Here is a 6,104-nt window from a genome sequence, read left to right on the forward strand (position 1 = left end):
AATGTAAACCTGCCCACTGTACTGCCGGGATTGCCGAGGTAAGTAATCCTAATGTTGACATTATTCGTCTTATTGAGCATGGTTGATTGGCCTGCAACGCTTTCATCGCCTCTTGAATTTTTTGTATCTTCTCCCTGGGTAGAAACACTTTTTGTTGAGCTGAGTCTAGTACGTACCCCAAGTATGTTATTTGCTGAGTGGGGTTTAGGTTGGATTTTTCTATGTTCACCAACCAACCTAGATTTTCTAGGAATGCCTCTGTGTACTTCAGGTTCTCTAGTAATTTCATGGGAGAAGTTGCAAAGAGAAGAAGATCGTTTAGATAGGCGATGATGGATACGCCCTTGACTCGAAGTGTCACCAGGGCTTCCGCCAAAATGTTTGTAAAAATTTGGAGCAAAGAGGAAAGGCCGAAGGGTAGGGCCTGAAAATGAAGGTGCATGGTCTCCTTTTTTGTTCTTATTGCTAATCTTAGAAATTTTTGGTAACTCTGAGCTATCGGGATGTGTAAGTACGCATCTTTTAAATCCAGAGAAGCCATATAGCAGTTTGGAGGTAATAGAGCCTTTACTGAATATATGGAGTCCATACTGAATCTTTTGTAGATTATAGATAGATTTAGAGGTTTGAGGTTGAGTATCGGCCTGACCTTTCCCGAGGGTTTTTGTACCCCAAATATGTGGGAGTAGAAGCCCTGACCTCTTTCGTCTATTGGTACTTTGGTTATGACTTTCTGTTTTCTGAGTTCTTTTATGGCTTTCATTAATCCTCTGGCCTTTTCTTTGTTTTTGGGAGTTCGGTAATGTAAAACCTGTTTGGGTGGTGATCTTGAGAACCCTAAGTGATACCCGTTTCCTATCGTTCTCAAAATGAACTGGTTGGAGGATATCTTTTTCCATTGTGGGAGGAAGGCCCCCAGTCTTCCCCCCACCGTGACTGGTTTGACCTTTCTTGTTGCGGGCTTGCTCAGGACAAAAAATTGCCCCTCCTTTGCCCTTTCCTCTCTGTACCCAAGGTCATTTTTGGTTTTTGGCTTTGGGTGCTCTAAAGCGGGATCATGCGTCCCCCCATTTGCCTCTTTATATTTTGCTGCTGCTGTCCCCAAGCTGGTTTACGCTTCAGCGGAAATGCTTTTTTTCTTGTCCACCCAGTGCGATCCAGTACTTTCTCCAGTCCTGGTCCAAACAGCAAGTCCCCTGTAAATGGGATCCTGCAAAGTTTGGCTTTAGATGCGCAGAGCTCTTCTTGCGGAGTTGGATAAGGCGGAGGATCTAACTGCCATCCGTAACGATACCGCTGATGCATCTGCGATATAAGCAATGCCTCACAGGAGCATGGGGAAAGAGGATAAAATTTGCTCTTTTGCAGTTCCCTCCCCAATGTGGGCTTATATCTGAGTTAGCCAAAACTACGTTTCGAGCCACTACAGTTACTGCCATAGCTGGTTTTAGGCTTCCCACTGTGGAGTCCCAAGACTTCTTTAAGAGGGAGTCCAACCTCTTGTCCATTGCGTCGGACAGGACCTCCATCTCCATGTCCTTGAAGGCCAAGTCTCTGTGCCTCGAGACTTGGGAGAAAGCCACATCTAGCTTTGGGATTTTGTTCCAAACTGACGCCTGATCATCCGCAAATTGAAACCTTCTTTTTAATGCTTTTGAAAAGAAAGGTTTCCTTTCCGGGTCCTGCCATTCTTTCATAATGGCCTCTACTAAAACCTCATGGACTGGAAATTTTTTCTTTTCTTGTTCTCCCAGGCCCTCGTACATTTGATCGTGTAGAGCTAGGGGTTTCTTTTCTGTTTGCATACCTAGTGTGGTATAAATGCCCCCCCCCCCCCCCCCAAGAGTTTTTCCACCTCTTCCAGTGACAGTTTGTACCAGGATGGCTTTCTGGAATCCACTTCCAGAGCTTCTCCCTCTGATTCTTGTGAGCAGGAACCTGCACTGTCTGGCTCCTCCCTCAGCCTCTTCCCTGGAGACTACTGGATGGCCTGCACTAGTGGATGGTAATACTTGCGTTTTACCTAACTCTACCTGCTGTGTTGAAAGAGGAGCAGTTTGAGGCTGCGAGATCTGAAACCCCTCAAAGGTTTTAAAGCAGAGATATGCAATTAGCGGACCTCCAGCTGTTGCAAAACTACAAGTCCCATCATGCCTCTGTCTCTGGGTGTCATGCTTGTGGCTGTCAGAGTCTTGCTATGCCTCATGGAACTTGTAGTTCTGCAACAGCTGGAGGTCCGCTAATTACATATCCCTGTTTTAAAGGATTCAAATGTATTAGAAAATTCCTTTCCTGATGCTCTACTACTAGCTCACTTCCCTGCTCATTGGTATGTTCCTGCACTAGTTTGTTAATACATTCTCTACATAGGGACTCCTGGGGAAAAACACTAAGTGTAGTTTTACAGGAGCACCTCCTCTTAGAGCTATGAGGGGGTCTGGGTTTGTCTTTTTTCTAAGACACAAGAAAACCCCATTAAAAAAATTACTATATACACCCCCCCCCCCCCGCAGTAAACTCCAGGTGCGCATCCTTTTTATGCAGGCTTGCCTCTCCAGGGGCCCCATGAACTTCCCTCTGGCAGTGGAAGGACCCCCCCCCCCCCTAGTCACTTGAGACGGGGGGGACACGCAAGGGGAGCTCCACCCTAGGTTCCCCTCAGCTGGAGCAGTCTGGTCCTTTCCTTCTACTTCGGACATCTTGGTGCCGCCGCCGGAGCTTGTGCTGTCCACAGCAATTGCAGCCCCTCTCCAGCCCATGCCTGGCTCATTTTCAACGTCCCGCAGCCAGAACTGGAAGCCACAGGTCAAACGGAAATGTCCGCCCCTTCCACCGGACATGTCACCCACCTTCCGTGCGGTCCCAGAGCCTGGCGTGGTTTCTCCACTGCTGTGCTTGCCACGTTGCTGCGGGTCCAGAACCACTGACTGGGCCTGTACCTCTCATCTACCATACTCAGTAGTGAAAATGGAGCCTCCCCCGACCTACACCAGGTAAGTTTACCTGGCCTGTCCAAAGAGTTTCTGCCTGAGCCTCCCTGGCGTGGTTCCAGGTGGTGTCTCCCCTCTGGAGGAAACAACTGAGGAGCAAATTTAAATATGGCTGGCACAACATTTCCTAGAGGGGAGGAGCCAAGGTCTCTCAGGTGGCTGTCCTGAAAGACAATTAGGGGAAATAAAGAGTTAATTCTACAGGGGGAAGTGGCACAGTTGGCTCATTCCCCTAGCTCTATTTAAATCCTTTTTATCTACCAATTGTTACCATATGACCTGAAGAAGGGGGGTTAATCCCCAAAACATGTAGTCTTGTCCCTTGGTATTAGCCACCGCCATTTTGTTCCCAATTGAATATTGTGGTACACAGCCCTGCAGCCACAGTGACAGGCTTTGGAGCCGGTTCGGTGCTAGTGCTGTGAGTAGTCCTCCCAGCCTGAGGATAAGTCACATCTGCACCCAGGCATCCGGCTTACCACCGCTCCATCTGTATGTCCTCTGGCTCCCTGACACTGATGTACAATACATCCATTTGGCTGCTGAATGATCAGGCCATTTTTTGCGATTCGGCACTGTGTGGCTTTGACAATTGCACGGTCGTGCGACGTCGTACCAAAACAAAATTGATGTCCTTTTTTTCCCCACAAATAGAGCTTTATTTTGGTGGTATTTGATCTCTAAACGTTTTTTATTTTTTGCTCTATAAACACAAAAAGACCAATTTTGGAAAAAAATAAATAAATATTTTGTACTTTTTTTTGCTATAATATCCCCAATTTTTATTTTTTAAAAAAGCACATTTCTCAGTTTAGGCCGATATGTATACTTCTACATATTTTTGGTAATAAAAAAAATAAAAATAAATCGCAATAAGCGTATATTGATTGGTTTGTGCAAAAGTTATAGCGCCTACAAAATAGGGGATAGATTTATTATTTTCGGCACCATTGGCATTTATACAGCGATCAGTGCTATAAAAATGCATTGAATACTGTAAAAATGTCACTGGCAGTGAAGGGGTTAACTGTTCTAACTGAAGGGGGGATGGGACTTGCTAAGGGAAGAGACAGATGGTGTTCATACTTTGTATGAACACACAATCTGTCTCTTCTCCCTTCAGAGAACCGGGATCTCAGTTTACACAGATCCCAGTTCTCGCCGCGTCACGAGCGATCGCGGGAGCCCGGCGGTCATCGCAACCGCCCCTCGCATCGGCTCCAGGGGCGAGCAGACAGCCGAGCCATGTCGCCGCAGTATAACTGCGGCAGCTAGTCGGCAAGTAGTTAACCTTACACTGTATTAACCCTGCATGCTGACCGACTCTCTGGCATTGCTGCATTACCATTAGTATGTGCTCTGACTCCTCAGCTTCACTGTATGGCATTCATGACCTTTTCATGTTTTAATAAACTGTCAACTCTACATCTTCCTCACTATCTAATCATTGACGAGACCGCTGGAGTAGCGCTCCCGCGTGGATTGTTTAACCGCTTGCCGACCAGCCACCATTATCCTGTGACAGGTTGGCACGGCTGCGCACACCCCCATAGGTGTACTTTGGCGGCCACTTTAGGAGCGATAGGGGGCCCTGTAATGTTCATCGGCCACCCGTGATCGCTCCACAGAGAGCCAGAATTGGGGGGGGGGGGGGGGGGGGTTTGGAGATCTGTGCAAGTAGATCTCAAAGGGAGATCTGTGTATGTAAACACACCTACATGTTCTGTTCTCTCTCTCCTCCAGTCAGTACACTCCCCCCAGTTAGAAACACTTAACCCTTGATTGACCTAGTGTTAACCCGTTCCCTGCCAGTGACATTTATACAGTAAATCGATCGCTATTTCTTTAGCTCTGATCACTATATAAAAAATGTCACTGGTCCCAAAAAAGTGTCAAGTGTCTGATCTGTACGCAGCAAAGTCGCAGTCCCGCTAAAAATCACAGATCACCATTAGTAGTAAAAAATAAAAATGCCATAAATATATATCTCATATTTTGAAGACGCTATAACCTTTTGCACAAACCAATCAATATACGCTTACTGCAATTTTTTTTTTACCAAAAATATGTAGCAAAAAAACTTTTCATCAAAATAGTCGCTTTGTTTACAGCGCAAAAAATAAAAAACACAGAGGTGATCAAATACCACCAAAAGGAAGCTCTATTTGTGGGGGGGGTACACGACACATACAATTTGTTTGGGTACGTCGCACGACCAAACTATTGTCAAAGTGACAGTGCCGTATCGCAAAAATGGCCTGGTTATTAAGGGGTTAAGCTGTCCTGGAAGAAGGCGACTTGTGAAAAATCATTCAAACAGGGACATGGTGTGTGCTGTAAATTGCTCCCAGCATTGTTCCTGTTTCTTCTTTCTGGAGGCTGCCATTTTGTTGATGCCCAGAGCCCCTGAACAGTAGTAAATCACAAAGCGGAACTAAAGGCTTCAAAAAACAGTTACATTCCTGAATGCCGGGATTGCCAACTGTCACATTTTCTTGTGTTCTCAACTAAACTGTCAAACCATCAAATGGCTGGTTGTCATAACTGATCACACGTGCAGCACCATGGCAGTTTCCTAGGCTGAAAAAAGAAAAGTGTGTGAGTGTGGCGCTGTCCCAAAGTTGCAGAAGAAATGTCTGCATATATACAGTTTTATCAAAAGTGTCACGTGTGTATTCCTTTAAGTGAAATATGTATGGCAGTTATTACCACTCCTGTGGGTTAAAGTGACTAGTGATTTAAACATGAGAAGCATAATGAGTGCAATAAATCGCATCCAAGGTGTCTAGTGCTATATTCCCTCAAAAGGAAAAAACAGTATTAACCACTGCTAAGAGCATGAAGCGGTCTGTGTTTAAACACTAGAAAACACAAAGTTGCAATAAATACATCACATGGGAATACGTGAAGTTTCCTAGGCTGTAAAAGATAGGAGGGTTTAATTACGCATTAAAGCAGAGTTTCACCCTAAAGTGGAACTGCTTATCTGATTCTCACCCTCAGTATGTGTAGCTGCTGACTTAATTTTTAAAGGGGTGGGCAGAACTCCGCTTTAAGGCTGTCAGCAGACAGGCCTGTACAAACTCAGCAGTGCCTAAAAACAGAGCAACTGAG

The sequence above is a fragment of the Aquarana catesbeiana genome, linkage group LG01 (genome assembly GCF_042186555.1).
Source record: "Aquarana catesbeiana isolate 2022-GZ linkage group LG01, ASM4218655v1, whole genome shotgun sequence".
Classification (NCBI taxonomy): domain Eukaryota; kingdom Metazoa; phylum Chordata; class Amphibia; order Anura; family Ranidae; genus Aquarana; species Aquarana catesbeiana.